The sequence below is a fragment of the Tachysurus vachellii genome, chromosome 6 (genome assembly GCF_030014155.1).
Source record: "Tachysurus vachellii isolate PV-2020 chromosome 6, HZAU_Pvac_v1, whole genome shotgun sequence".
NCBI lineage: Eukaryota > Metazoa > Chordata > Actinopteri > Siluriformes > Bagridae > Tachysurus > Tachysurus vachellii.
The window spans coordinates 22,561,576-22,576,955 of NC_083465.1; positions in this window are offsets into that span (position 1 = coordinate 22,561,576).

Consider the following 15,380-nt stretch of genomic DNA (forward strand, 5'->3'; position numbering starts at 1 on the left):
GCATGTCCAGATTGTCGTTCTGTCATACCTTTACTTAAATACATATGTGTATTTTGAGTAGATTGCTATTAACTTTTTATGTGAAGCCCAAATAACTTCCGAGTAAAGAAAGCCATCATTATGCCAATGAAAATAATACTGTCCAAATATTTATTTACCTAAATATATACAAGCTTTAAATTTAAAAAAGGGAAAACTTGGAAAAAAGCATACAAACCCATAGTAAATACAAATATCCAGTGTTTATTTACTGTACATATCATAGTAATTCTGCATTTACACTTCAAAAATCAAACATTTGTAATCAATGTTATCAAATTACAATCAATTAAATTTATGTACAATTTTTTTTATCAAAACCATAAAATAACATTATAAAATTATAGAGCTTAATGCTGGTGTTATTCACTGTAATTTGAACATAAGCCCGATATAAAAGGAAGTTTTCCAATCTTGTGAAGATACAGACATGGATGAACAAATCCAGAAAACACCAAAAAGTAAGAGAATACTAATGTACACATTGATTTCTGTATATTTGACAGATAATCATACACAAATATTAAAATCATCATTGGAAAATAGGTAATTAACATGGAAATGAGAATAATCAGAATCACCCAAAAAGCCTTCTTTTTCATGCGGTTGGACTCTGCATCATTTGCACTTAATTTCTCACCAGGTGCAGGTTTTCTCAAAGCCTTAAGCACTGCTATGGAGCAGAGAATTTTAACAGAAATTACAAATAAGTATTCTGGAAGCAGAATATAATAAAATTTATATCTTATTTGTAAAAATGAACAAAACACACTGACTCCTAAAACCATTAGCCAGGCAACAACTGAAAGTGCAATGCGGTATCTTGGTGGTTTGTATTTTAGGAAGATAACAGGATGGATCACTGCCACATATCGCTCCACACAGACACAGAACTGGAAAAAGGGGCGGCTGATACTATGCATGCAGGATAAAAACATTGTACTATAATACAAAGGGCTGTATGGCTCATTTTTATAGAGTATAATATTGAATACACAAATAAATGAATTGATGGAAATGATGATCTCACATACACAGAGGTTAAGAAAAAATAATTCTGATGTTACTCCATTACTTGGACCTTTTACAAGCAGCTGTAAAACATGTACATTGAGTGGAAGCATCACAACCAGTACAATCATGCAGAGACCAAGAATTGAATAAAGCACAGAGTCATCATTATCATCATTTGGAAAGTAAAATGAAGAGTTCATCACAGTCTCTATGGTTTGTGCCACTAAATTGCTAAAAAGGATGAAATTAAGAACATAGAAAAATGTCAGATAAAGACAGCAATGTTACAGTTACCTATCACTTTTATAAAACATCCTGAAATGTTAATATTTAAAATGATCTTTTTCCAACTATTAAGTTAAAAAATGTTCACATTTTCATATGTATTCAGTCATTAAAATGTAATTATTTTATTGATTCTACAATTAATTCATATGCAAATACAACAGACACAGTTTTAAATAAAATTGTAAACCTAGGACTCTAAATAATTATAATTAGTTTTTCTCTTTCATAAATGTTTCAAAAGGAACCACTATTAGAATGTTAGAACTCTAATCCCTTCACATTTTTCACTTCCCATTTTTCCCTAAGGGTATAATGTAGAATTTAATATCTTAATATCTATTTAATATGTAGTGCTATATTTGATGTAGTCTTTGACAGCATATTCCAGTTTGCTATCTTTACCATAATGGACAGTGAAAAATGTTTTGCCAGATAATGCTCATTCAAGTAATCTAGATCCAAAAAATATTTACCTTTTCTCAAGTACAAAATTGTCCATCATGAACTCAGTAATGTCTATCCTTAATACTTTTTATTTAAATGGCAAAAATCTCTGTAAAAGAAAGAAAGGCGGTAATAGCATAATTAACCTATGGTTTCTCTCAGTATCAATGGACTGAAATGTTTTATACCCTGTGATATAATGATGATGGAGAGCATGTCTAAATGTGGTGAGTTCAACAAAGTTCAACAAATATTTATCATCATTTGAATGGTCAAATGAGGTAAGAACTGGAAAACAGAAAGACCCCCACCCACACACACAAACACAGATAAATATTAATCTATTTATAATGTAAATACATATCTAAATAAATATTTAAATGTATTTATAAATATCATCATAAATATTGTATTTTTTCAAAAACATTGTGTAAATATGGCAGCTTGATGTGTACCAAAATATGACATATTCCTAAAAATGCAAAACAGAATATGAAAGGAAATATCCTACCACAAATGCAAAGATACGGTCACTGAGTTGTTTATGTAAAAAATCTGAACAGAAAACAATGCAAAGCAAGAGTAAAAATTACTGCAAGAGAATAGTGAATGTGAAATAATGTGAGTAAAAATTCACATCTTTATTAAATGTGAACATGTATAAAAACAAAAAAAAAAAACTGCTTTATTAAAACATTAGAATAGATATAAATATGTGGGTCTGATTTTTTTATTAGTACTTGGACCTAGAAATAGTTTTCATGTGGAAAACTATACAGTGCATTACTTTAATAAAACACAAAGGTTTTTAATTCATGTAAACTAGACAGTACCCCAAATTCTAGGCTTTATAGGAGAAAAGCCAGGTCATTCCTTTAGAATGTTTTTATGTAAGCTAAACTAATGAGGTATGTCAGAGGTTGTATATTTGATTTTTGATATTGAATTAATTGATACTAAAAAAAATCTAATGTAAGGAACCATCTTTTATATGAGAGAACTGTGAAAGACTAACTACGTATTGTAAGGGCTCCACCTGCGCCTTACCCTCCCACTCACCAGAGGGAGACATCTCCATAATTCTGATCACTAAGCTGTACTTCCACATAAAGTATTGTCTGTCTGCTGCATTACCAAGCCTTGCCTCATTGTATATGGACTTTGTATTCTGTATATCGGTGTTGTGTTTATTGTCTTATCTGCCATGCATACTGGTTATTTGTTCTTTCATTCTTTGCTTGCTCTCTGGTTCTGATTCTGCCTTTTGTTTTGGATTGTTTGCCTGTGTGTATTTAAGAAACTATGCGAATGGATTCTACACCCTCTGCATCTGAGGGGTCATTACAGAATACCTCACCTGATATGAATGCAGTGGATGCGTCCCAGCTGTAGCAAGGTTCTTGCAGCCTATTGGGTGCAATTAGCAGTGCTACAGGCCACTAACGAGTAGCTGGTTCAGGTCATTTGTGTCCTATTCCATGTCAAAGAGCTAGTACTCTTCATGACATATTCCCCATTATACTATGATACTGTGCATGCAGGATAAAAACATTGTACTATAATACAAAGGGCTGTATGGCTCATTTTTATAGAGTATAATATTGAATACACAAATAAATGAATTGATGGAAATGATGATCTCACATACACAGAGGTTAAGAAAAAATAATTCTGATGTTACTCCATTACTTGGACCTTTTACAAGCAGCTGTAAAACATGTACATTGAGTGGAAGCATCACAACCAGTACAATCATGCAGAGACCAAGAATTGAATAAAGCACAGAGTCATCATTATCATCATTTGGAAAGTAAAATGAAGAGTTCATCACAGTCTCTATGGTTTGTGCCACTAAATTGCTAAAAAGGATGAAATTAAGAACATAGAAAAATGTCAGATAAAGACAGCAATGTTACAGTTACCTATCACTTTTATAAAACATCCTGAAATGTTAATATTTAAAATGATCTTTTTCCAACTATTAAGTTAAAAAATGTTCACATTTTGAACCCCATAATTAGAAGATTTCCATGGTTCTGCATTTACTACCCCAAGCTCTGTCTCCATTCTCGCACAACCTCCTTTAAGAGCCCCGAAACCAGGAACATTTTTGACATCCCTAGAGAATCGCATGACCTGAGAGAGTACTTCAGCAAGTAACAGGCCAACAAACTGCCTTCTAACAGGCCTTGGGACTGAGTCACTGATTTCGTACCCAGCACCTCTCTGCAGCGTTTTTTACCCAGTGACCCTAACTTTGGAGGACTATATAGAGGAAGCTCTGGCTTCGGTCTTCCTTCGTCCATCCACCGCTCCTGCAGCAGCAGGCTTCTTCTTTATAGAGAAAAATACAGTGGTCTGCAGCCATGTATTGACTACCAGGGCCTAAACATGATAACTTTGAGATACCCTTACCCATTGCCTCTAATCCCCACTTCTCTCGAACAACTGCGTGGAGCTCACTATTTATTTATTTATTTATTTATTTATTTATTTATTTATTTATTATTTACTAAACTGCATGAGTGGAAGACAGAATTTCTGTCACCAGGGGGCACTATGAGTACCTTGTTATGCCGTATGGCCTGATTAATGCACCCACAGAATTTCAGTCCTTTGTGAGTCTTCAGAGATCTATTAAACCAATGTGTCATTGTTCATATTGACAATATCTATCTATTACAAAATCAGAGACTCTCATGTGAACCACTTGCACACAGTGCCATCTAGACTACATCTAGACTGTTACTACATCAAGCCAAAAAATGTGAATTTCACATCTGCCGCCAGGGGGTGGATCTGGAGCAACTGGAGTGGCCTACTCATACCAGTCTGTAGAGGCCTACTCATACCAGTCTGTAGAAACTACAATGGTTTCTCGCCTTTGAAACCTTCTATTCTTGTTTAATATTGGATTACAAGACTATGGTCGAGGCCCCTGACCACACTCTTATGTGGGAATCCGAAGAGGATTACCTGGTTTGATGCTGCCCAAGCTGCCTTCCAGTGACTAAATAGAAGTTTCATCCGAGCGCCATTCTGTGACACCCGGACCCCAGAATTCCTCTGTTTTGTCACAGCGGCATGACAACCCAAGTAAACCCCACCCCATAGCCTTCTATTCAAGATAGTTAACCCAAGCAGAGACCAACTATGATATGGGGAACAAGGCATTAGTATAGGGTAAGGAGGCCCTGGAGGAATGGAGACACTGGCTGGGTTAGCTCTGTACCAGTTTTATGTCATCATGGGACATAAGTCATGATATCATGGGGACCAAATTTGGCATGAATCTGTACCCTCTAGGAGGACTAGTACCCTCTAGGAGGAATAGTAAAATTTTTTTTTTAAAGCTTCACTTTCTTTTGCCACTAATAATGAATCACTACTGGTCACTGCATGTTATTATACTTTACAACTGATACTTCAGGCCATATTGCATGATATACAGTGTAATTCCCCATTTTCTTAGTGTATAAAAAAATTGCCTAAACTTGCTGGTGATTCGTTATGAGTTAAGAAATAAGAATCATTGATAATGATTCATCAAGGAGGATATTAAAAAGTATGCTTTTTGCATGTAATCCTTAAAAAAGGCAATTCCCATTCTGTTATTTTCAGAGAAATGACCATAAGTAAGATGTAAAAATACCAAAGCCATAATTTTGATGTGTCATTCACCATTTATTAGTATAAAATCAGATTTATACAAAAGACTGAAATTTTCAGCTGCCTATAAGTAAAATATTAACAGCAAGACCCATAAATATACATTTTAAATAAACATCAAAAGTAAACAGAAATTAAAAAAAAATGTCCAAAATGATGTGAGTAATAAGTTTTTGTTTGCTGGTGGTTCTATATGTTAACAAATTATATAAAGTTCTTATTTTTTCCCCACCAGGGTCCTGAATGATGGTTTATTTGGTAAAAATGACTGCATATTGAAATCTGTTGTTTTTATTTTTGTTGTCACTTAAGGTTATTTGCTTGTTTTTAGACTTGTTTGCTAAAGACTACACAATCGCTAATAGGGCTTTCTTTTTCTCATGTCTGTATATACAAAGGTGTAGGTATTACAGTACTTTTTATATGGTTTCCTCATTTTTGAGGGCCCAGATGTAATTGGACAACAGACTGCTGCATGTCCAGGTGTGTTGTTTTGTCCTTATTTCACTTAGAATTGAATAAATTGGGATTTTTTTGTTCAAAGTTCAAAAAACCTGTCACTGTAAAAATGAACACTGTACAAACAGTTATGCAACTGATTATAAGCATGGCTAAAACAAACAAACAAACAAACAAACACACAGACAAAAAACAACACATTATTGTGATATAACCAAATAAAACATCTAAACTCCATCACAGTAATTCTGCATTTACACTAAAAGTTCTACACATTTTTAAATCATTGTACAATATTTATAAACCTATAAAAATAATATAATGAAAAAAATAGAGCTTAGTGCTGCTGATAGTCACTGTAATTTGAACAGAATCATAAGCCTGATATTAAAGGAAGTTTCCCAATCTTGTGAAGATACAGACATGGAGGAACAATTCCAGAAAACACCAAAAAGTAAGAGAATACTAATGTACACAGTGATTTCTGTATAACTGACAGATAATCATACACAAATATTAACAATAGCGTTGGAAAGTAGGCAAAAACCATGGAAATGAGAAAAATCAGAATCACCCAAAAAGCCTTCTTTTTCATGCGGTTGGACTCTGCATCACTTGCACTTAATTTCTCACCAGGTCCAGGTTTTTTCAAAGCTTTAAGCACTGCTATGGAGCAGAGAATCTTAACAGAAAATATAAGTAAGTAATCCGGTAGTATAATATAATACAAAATATTTCTCTCTTTTAAAAATGAACAAAGCACACTGACTCCTAAAACTATTATCCAGGCAATAACTGAAAGTGCAATGCGGTATCTTAGTGGTTTGTATTTTAGGAAGATAACAGGATGGATCACTGCCACATATCGCTCCACACAGACATTGCACTGGAAGAAGGAGCGGCCGATGCCATGCATGCAGGATAAAAAAGTTGTAACATAATACAAAGGGCTGTTTTGCTCACCTTTATAGAGAAAATAATAGAATAAACAAATAAACGAATTGATGGACATGATGATCTCACATACACAGAGGTTAAGAAAAAATAATTCTGATGTTACTCCATTACTTGGACCTTTTACAAACAGTTTTAAAATATGTACGTTGAGTGGAAGCACCACAACCAGTACAATCATGCAGAGACCAAGAAGTGAATAAAGCACAGAGTCACGTACATTATCATCATTTGGAAAGTAAAATGAAGAGTTCATCCCAGTCTCTATGGTCTGTGCCACTAAATGGCTAAAAAGGTTGAAATTAAGAACATAGAAAAATGTCAGATAAAGACAGCAATGTTAGTTACCTATCACTTTTATAAAACATCCTGAAATGTTAACATTTAAAATGATCTTTGTCCAACTAGTAAGTTAAAAAATGTTCACATTTTTCACTTTCCATTTTTCCCTAAGGGTATAATGTAGAATTTAATATCTTAATATCTATTTAATATGTAGTGCTATATTTGATGTAGTCTTTGACAGCATATTCCAGTTTGCTATCTTTACCATAATGGACAGTGAAAAATGTTTTGCCAGATAATGTTCATTCAAGTAATCTAGATACAAAAATATTTACCTTTTCTCAAGTACAAAATCGTCCATCATGAACTCAGTAATTTATATCCTTAATATTGTTTATTTAAATGGTGAAAATCTCTGTAAAAGAAAGGAAGGCGGTAACAGCATAATTAACATATGGTTTCTCTCAGTATCAGTGGACTGAAATGTTTTATACCCTGTGATATAATGATGATGGAGAGCATGTCTAAATGTGGTGAGTTCAACAAAACTATAAATATGGTAAATATGACATATTCTCTAAAAATGCAAAACAGAATATAAAAGGAACTATCATACCACAAATGCAAATGATACAGTCACTGATTTGTCAAACATCACAATACATCTATTTATCTAAGAAGATCAATACATAAAAAATCTGAATAGAAAACAATGCAAAGCAAGGGTAAAAATTACTGCAAGAGAATAGTGAATGTGAAGTAATGTGAGTAAAAATTCACATCTTTATTAAATGTGAACATGTGTGAAAAAAAAATTATTTATAAATAAACCTGTTTTTATGAAACCTTAAAATAGAGGTTTAAATATGTGTCTGTTTTTTTATTAATACTTGGACCTAGAAATAGTTTTCATGTGGAAAAATATACAGTGCATTACTTTAATAAAGCACAAAGGTGTTTAATTTATGTAAACTAGACAGTACTCCAAATTCTAGGCTTCATAGGAAAAAAGCCAGGTCATTTCTTTAGTTCCCTTTCGGAACTCGAGCTGCGTCGAAACGCTATGGGAACGCCCCTGCGTGACCGCGCTCTGAAGCACGTGTGTAATCTGACCAATAGGCGTTGGGACGTGATGTCATCGGCGGGTGACGTCGCGTAAACAGGAAGCTACAAATGGCTGCAAGATGGACAAGACGCTAGCTTCTGCTCGTTCAGGTAAGCGCTGTGTTTTTCTGATCGAGTGATGGCTAGCAGACAGAGATTCCGTAAATGTGTTTATCCGTGTCCCCGTTTCATTACCGGGAAGGATTTGCATGATCGGTGTGTTGTTTGCTTGGGAGTGGAGCATGCACAATCGGCTCTCGAGGGAGTCGATTGCTCGCATTGTAGGCGCACGCTTCGCTCTCGGTGTGCGCTCTTCGAGAGGAGCTCTCTCGCCGGCGCTCAGCCCCAGCCTGGTCCTTCCGGGCACCGCGAAGCCCAGAAACAGAGCGTTGCCACCCGATCTCCGTGGGCGGGGCCTAAGGGCCCAAGGCGACGCTCTAGGCCCAAGAAGGAGCAGGATGACCTGGGGGTCACCCTCACCTCCGACAAACGGGCAGTGGTGCGTAGATCCTGCCGGTCTACGGTTGGGGGGATGGGGCACACCTCACGTTACGGTGACCATCCCTCCCATGCACCACCGGGGTGCCAGGCCGTTGGGGGAGACCCACCGCCTCTCAGGAGGTGTCAATGGCCACAGTACATTGCTCCGGCCGTTCGGGCCATGGAGGCCGGTCTGCCAGCCCCGCCACAAGGTGTTTCACGTTTCCATCCTCTCTGCACACAGGAGGTTCCTGAGGTTTGCTTTCGGAATCTTACCAATATCAGGTCCTCCCGTTCGGCCTAGCACTCTCGCCCCACACCTTCACGAAATGCGTCGACGCAGCACTGACCCCGCTGCGGCTCCAGGGCATCCGCATTTTAAATTACCTCGACGATTGGTTGAGTCTGGCTCAGTCGGAGCGCCGGGCGATTCGTAATCGAGATGTCGTCCTTGCCTGCATGAAGGTGCTTGGGTTTTGACTAAACGCCAGCAAGAGCATGCTCTCTCAGGCGCAGAGAACCACCTTTTTGGGCGTGATATGGGACTCGGCTGGGATGCAGGCACGGTTGTCACCTGATCGGGTCGAAGTCATCCTCACCTCTGTCAGGAGAGGGCGGGAAGGCCAGCCACTCACTGTGATGCAGTTCCAGAGGCTGCTGGGTCTCATGGCAGTGGTAATCCAGCGTAATCCTGCTCGGCCTCCTGCACATGAGGCACCTCCAGTGGTGGCTCCGGGGCAGAGGGTTTTCTCTCAGGGGAAACCCATATCGTTCCATCAAGGTCTCGCGGCGTGCCCTTCGAGCCTTGGATGTTTGGAAAGACCGAACGTTTCTGTCCCAAGGCCCCATGTTGGTGGCTCCATGTCGTCGTGTGATGCTAACGATGGACACTTCCCTCACGAGGTGGGGTGCGGTCATGAGTGGCCACTCCGCCCAGGGTCTGTGGAGCGGCCCACGTCTCTCGTGGCACGTAAATTGCCTGGAGATGATGGCGGTGTTTTTGGGGTTAAAACACTTCCTCCCAGACCTGCAAGATCGCCATGTATTGGTCCGCATGGACAATACTGCGGTGGTCTCCTACATCAACCACCAAGGGGGTCTCCGATCTCGCCCTTTGTACAAGCTAGCATGAGCGGTCCTCTTGTGGTCTCGGGACAGACTCCTCTCTTTGAGGGCCATTTATATCCCGGGACGGTTGAATGTCAGAGCAGATGCCCTGTCGAGGCAGGGGCCGAGGCCTGGGGAATGGCGTCTCCACCCCGAGGTGGTGGACTTCATATGGCGGAGGTTCTACAGAGCCCAGGTGGATCTGTTTGCGACCCGGGAGATCCACCCCGCTGACCTTCGTCAGGTTCTATGACCTTGACCTCAGAGCCACCCCGGGCTCCTCTGTCCTACGTGCAAGTGCCGAGGCCCTCACTCTCTAAGCAGGGTCTGGTCAGTGTGGCGTGATTGGACACTCGTTCCCATAGCGTTTCGACGCAGCTCGAGTTCCGAAAGGGAACGTCTCTAGGTTACGACCGTAACCCTAGTTCCCTGAGGAACGAGACGCTGCGTCTCCGTGCCACACTCCCTGCATCCCTGCAGCGCTTACCTTCTCTCAAAGGAGCTAGCATCTTGTCCATCTCGCAGCCATTTGTAGCTTCCTGCTTATGCGACGTCACCCGCCGATGACATCACGTCCCAATGCCTATTGGTCAGATTACACACGTGGTTCAGAGCGCGGTCACGCAGGGGCGTTCCCATAGCGTTTCGATGCAGCGTCTCGTTCCTCAGGGAACTAGGGTTACGGTCGTAACCTAGAGACGAATGTTTTTATGTAAGCTAAACTAATGAGGTATGTCAGCGGTTGTATATTTGATTTTTGATATTGAATTAATTGTTACTAAAATAATCTAATGTAAGGAACCACCTCTCATATGAGAGAACTATGAGACTAGCTACTTATTGTAAGTGCTCCACCTGCGACTTACCCTCCCACTTACCAACGGGAGACATCTCCATAATTCTCATCACTAAGTCGTACTTCCACATGAAGTATGCTGTACTTCCACACTGCTGCATTACCAAGCCTTGCCTCATTGTATAAGGACTTTATGGATTGTGTTTTTGTGTTATCTGCCATGCATACTGGTTCTGATTCTGTCTTTTGTTTTGGATTGTTTGCCTGTGTGTATTTAAGAAACAATGCAAATGGATTCTACACACTCCATGTCTGATAATAATAAAATAATCCTTATTTTGTTATTTGATCTTAATCTGTTATTTTCAGAGAAATAACCACAAGTAAAATGTAAAAATACAAAGGCCATAATTTTGATGTGTCAGTCACCATTTATTAGTATAAAATCAGATTTATACAAAAGACCTTTCAGCAGTTTTCAGTTGCCTATAAGTAAAATATTAACAGCAAGACCCATAAATATACATTTATAATAAACATCATAAATAAACAGAAATAAAAAAAATGTCCAAAATGATGTGAGACTAATACGTTTTTGTTTGCTCGTGGTTCTACATGTTAACAAATTATATAAAGTTCTTATTTTTTCCCACCTGGGTCCTGAATGATGGTTTATTTGGTAATAAATGACTGCATATTGAAATCTGTTGGTTTTATTTTTGTTGTCACAAGATTATTTTCTTGGTTTTAGACTTGGTTTTAGTGCTGAAGAGCACACAACCGCTAATAGGGCTTTCTTTTTCTCATGTCTGTATATACAAAGGTGTAGGTATTGCAGTACTTTTTATGTGGTTTCCTCATTTTTGAGGGCCCAGATGTAATTGGACAACAGACTGCTGCATATCCAGGTGTGTTGTTTTGTCCTTATTTCATTTAAAATTTAACAGATAAAGGCAGATGTGTCAAGAGGTGTTTGTATTTGTATTCTCTGGGAATTGTTGTTCAAAGTTCAAAAGACCTGTCACTGTAAAAATCAACACTGTACAAACAGTTATGCAACTGATTATAAGCATGGCTTAAACAAACAAACAAACAAACAAACAAAAAAAATAAAAAAATGAAAAATAGAGCTTAGTGCTGCTGATAGTCTGCCAAATGCTGTAAATGTAATAGTCAATGTAATTTGAACAGAATCATAAGCCTGATATCAAAGGAAGTTTTCCAATCTTGTGAAGATACAGACATGGAGGAACAATTCCAGAAAACACCAAAAAGTAAGAGGATACTAATGTACACATCGATCTCTGTATAACTGACAGATAATCATACACAAATATTAACAATAGCGTTGGAAAATAGGCAAAAAACATGGAAATGAGAAAAATCAGAATCACCCAAAAAGCCTTCTTTTTCATGCGGTTGGACTCTGCATCACTTGCACTTAATTTCTCACCAGGTCCAGGTTTTTTCAAAGCCTTAAGCACTGCTATGGAGCAGAGAATCTTAACAGAAAATATAAGTAAGTAACCCGGTAGTACAATATAATACAAAATATTTCTCTTTTTTATAAATGGACAAAATGCACTGACTCCTAAAACTATTATCCAGGCAACAACTGAAAGTGCAATGCGGTATCTTAGTGGTTTGTATTTTAGGAAGATAACAGGATGGATCACTGCCACATATCGCTCCACACAGACATTACACTGGAAGAAGGAGCGGCCGATACCATGCATGCAGGATAAAAACATTGTAACATAATACAAAGGTCCGTTTAACTCACCATTATAGAGAATATAATAGAATACACAAATTAACGAATTCACGGAAATGATGATGTCACACACACAGAGGTTAAGAAAAAAGAATTCTGATGTTACTCCATTACTTTTTACAAACAGTCGTAAAACATGTACGTTGAGTGGAAGCACCACAACCAGTACAATCATGCAGAGACTGACAAATGAATAAGGCACATTACCATCATTAGGAAGGAAAAATGAAGAGTTTCCCACAGTCTCTATGGTCTGTGCCACTAATTTGCTAAGGATGATACAATGGAGGACATAAAAAAAGGTCAAATAAATACAGAAATGTTACAGTTACCTAATAATTTTATAAAACCTCTTGAAATGTTAACAATTTAATGATCTTATCCAGCTTTATTCAGTCCTTAAAATGTCATTATATTATTCTCAGTCCTTCATTCAACAACTAATTAATATGCAAATAAATTTCGATACCACAGACACATAATGGACAGTGGAAAATACTTTGCCAGATAATGTTCAAGAAATCCATATACAAAAACATACCTTTTCTGTACAAAATCGTCCATCATGAACTCAGTAATGTATATCCTTAGTTTTCTTTTTATATTTAAATGGCAGAAATCTCTGTAAAAGAAAAAATGGAGATAAAAACATTAGACATATGGTTTCTCTTTGTGTCAATAATTTCATCTTTACCTGGTCTTATTGCCTGTATATTTCTACAGTATACAAAAAATATTGGTGGAGCAAAGATCTGGTTAATAATACCACTGAAATGCTTTATAGCCTGGAACTCTATGATGATGGAGGGCATGTCTAACATGTGGGGAGTTCAAAAAAACAAAATATTCATCATAATTTGGAGGTAAGATCTGGAAGACAGAAAGACCCAATAAGGCAAATTAACACACACACACACACACACACACACACACACATTTACATTTACATCTACAGCATCTACTCTGGGTCACTAGGTTACATACTTAAGATACCATAAGACTGGTAACATTGTTCAAAGTTTTTTTTTGTTTGTTTGTTTTAATAAACATATATGCAACAAACAGGGAAGGAAGTGCTAGTTGAATTGTTTCATGAATAAGTAGGTCTTCAACCATCGTTTGAAAATAGCCAGTGACTCAGCTGTCCAGACCTCTAGGGGAAGTTCATTCCACCACTTCGTTGCCAGAACAGAAAAGAGACTTGTAGTATGCTTACGTCTTACCCTGAGAGATGGTGGGATCAGTCGAGCAGTGCTGGTAGATCTGAGGGTGCGGGTTGCTGTACGAGGATCGATGAGGGCTTTGAGGTAAGAGGGAGCTGGTTCGGTTTTGTCTTTGTAGGCAAGCATCAGTGTTTTGAATCTGATGCGTGCAGCTACCGGAAGCCAGTGGAGGGATCCCAGCAGCTGGGTGGTATGCGAAAATTAGGCAGGTTGAAAACAAGCCGTGCAGTTGCATTTTGGATCATTTGCAGAGAACGAATTGCATTCATAGGTAGACCTGCCAGCAGTGCGTTGCAGTAATCCAGTCTTAAAATGACAAGAGATTGAACAAGTACCTGAGCAGCCTGTGTGGACAAAAATGGCCGAATCCTTCTAATGTTGTAGAGAAGGAACCGACATGAGCGAGTCACATTAGCAACATGAGAGGAAAAGGACAGTTGATTGTCCATGGTTACCCCAAGGTTGTGAGCTATGGCTGAAGGGGAGATCAGATATAGCAAGGTCATGAACCTGGGGATGAATCACCTGGGATGATCAGTAGTTCAGTTTTGCTAGGATTGAGTTTTAACTGATGAGCAGTCATCAATGATGATACACACACACTAAATAAACATATTCACTACCCGAGGTGTGAATTATTTAGATTATAATTGAAATTAAACGTTCTCTGCTGCTACACAAAAGTGTTGGGTGAGGGACTACCATTAGTGTCATGACCAGGTGCCGAATGCAATTGCCTACACCCTTTGCAGTACCAGGTACCAGTGCAAGTGCCCCTGACCAGCAAGGCACATTTCATAGCAGGAGAGAAGCCCCATGCAGAGCTAAAGGATCCAACCAGGCTTATTGGAACAGTACATGATTGGCAAATGAGGGGGACCTGGGGATGCAGCTTTGACTCCCAGAAAATATCACAAATACCACCTTCAGATAAGACTTTCAGGGCCCTGGGAAGGAGAGAACAAAGGAATCCAAAAAAAGGAAGCAAGCCAAGTATACAGAAAAGTACTGCAGATACGGGTGGAGATTGAGATCATTGAGGTTCGATGCAGAGTCTTTGCAAATTCTTTGCAACAGAATTCATTATCACTGAGAATATATTTTAAAATGAAATAATCAGTTCACCGTGACCTTCTGAATCAGAACCAAGAATAGTCATACTCCCTCTTGAGCCACTATGACCTCATGCACCCACCTATGTGCCAACCAACATTGTGTCGGATTTAGGAACTCAGTTCACCTCCCAGTGTGGCAAGCATTCTGTGGCCAAGTTTGCATCAACGTCAGCCTAACTACTACAGTAGCTGTCATGGATTCTACACCATCTGTCTTTACACAGTGAAACTAATAGAAAGAAAAAAAAGGTCTGTAGCTCAAGTGTAAACAATGGAAACGAGTGAATCAATTTATTAATTGTTTTTGAAGACACAGCATGATAAATGAAATAACCTTAACTTTAAATGCCCTTAGACAGTAATGACTAAAATTCAGGTCTTATATGTGATCAGTCATGGTTTCAAAAACATTGTGGATATGTGACAGCTTGTTGTGCACCAAAATATGATATATGCCCTAAAAATGCAAAACAGAATTTGGAGGGAAATATCCCAACACAAATGCAAATACAGTCACTAATATTTCAAACATTGCAATATACCTATTTGTCTAAGAAGATCAATATGTTAAAAATCTGAACACCAAAACAAAGCACTGCAAAACAAGAATAAAAAGAATTGCAGGAGAA